We start from the raw sequence: 1,030 nt of genomic DNA, 5'->3' as shown, positions 1-1,030 counted from the left end.
AAAATGTCTAAAACGTACAGGATTTATTCGTCTTTCCTTTCATGTTGACATTTGATTTGTGGCGATACGTCGTGGCTGTTATTGCTTTGATCCTTAGCGTCCCGCCCGGTCGCTCTCGGTCCACGCGGCAGTGCCGGTGTTGTCAGCAAACACGTGCATGGGTCTGTACTGGAAGCATGATTTGATAAGGGAAGCATTATTCGATGTATGATATCAGCCTATCGAGATGTGCTACCCGTGTCTGCATTAGACTAGATTAGACTAAATTAGATTCTCGCCTGTAGATTGAGCATCTACTACCATTTAATAATATTTTCCTAGTGTTCTAGGATTTTTATACACCTGATTTTTATTGCATTATCGCCATGAAAATGACTTTTTAGTAATTTTTTAAAATATTCATTTAATTTATGGAACAGTCGAATGAAGAGAAATGAGAGGAGTATCTGGCCAGGCTCTGAACTGAAGGCGTTTCTTATTGTCCCTGCAAGTCTTAATAAATTAATTTGTTCAAAGTTGTTATGTGTACGTGAAAATATAAATGGGCCAGACATTTGACTACAACCATCACCAGCATCATGAAAACTCGAGTCTTAAGAGCAGGTAGTATAAATGTTACAGGTGGGCTCGGTGTGAAATAAAATATGATGTTATTTCAAACACGTTTGGACCCAAGTTTGTGACAGCAGAGTTGCGCATCAACCGAGACAAATCTGGTGTTTTGTTTGGGGGGAAGGAGGATGTTTGTAGGAGAGATCTACTTCACAACACGCGTGAGCACCGTGTGTCCAACACGAGCACCGTGTGTCCAACACTATATGTCCAATACGAACAGTGTGTCCAACACGAGCACTATGTGTCCACACCACTCAGATCCCGTGACTCTAAATTCCCCTCGTTCACGTAGAGTAACCATGGAAACCCGTACGCCTCCCAGCTCGGTGGTCCGTTAAACGTTAATCTGGGAAGTGAGTCGGTTTCTCTGCACAAACTGAGGATTATTTCTGTAAATAATCTTAAAAGTGAGGAC

At 41.9% G+C, this 1,030-nt stretch overlaps 1 protein-coding gene across 4 annotated transcripts in view; it reads left to right on the top strand.

Moving 5' to 3' along the window:
- Nucleotides 1–930: 930 nt before the first annotated feature.
- The window catches only part of LOC143489323 (putative methyltransferase NSUN7), a 53,498-nt gene continuing 53,398 nt past the window's right edge, over nucleotides 931–1,030 (top strand). For 3 of the 4 annotated variants that reach the window (XM_076988281.1, XM_076988288.1, XM_076988270.1), the window contains exon 1: nucleotides 931–1,030. This exon is cut by the window's right edge and continues 180 nt beyond it. The gene's annotated coding sequence lies outside the window, so the exon portion shown is untranslated. The other variant, XM_076988278.1, reaches the window with a different exon arrangement.

Source organism: Brachyhypopomus gauderio, chromosome 2 (assembly GCF_052324685.1).
Source record: "Brachyhypopomus gauderio isolate BG-103 chromosome 2, BGAUD_0.2, whole genome shotgun sequence".
NCBI classification, from domain to species: Eukaryota; Metazoa; Chordata; class Actinopteri; order Gymnotiformes; family Hypopomidae; genus Brachyhypopomus; species Brachyhypopomus gauderio.
This window is presented reverse-complemented; position numbering and strand designations above follow the sequence as displayed.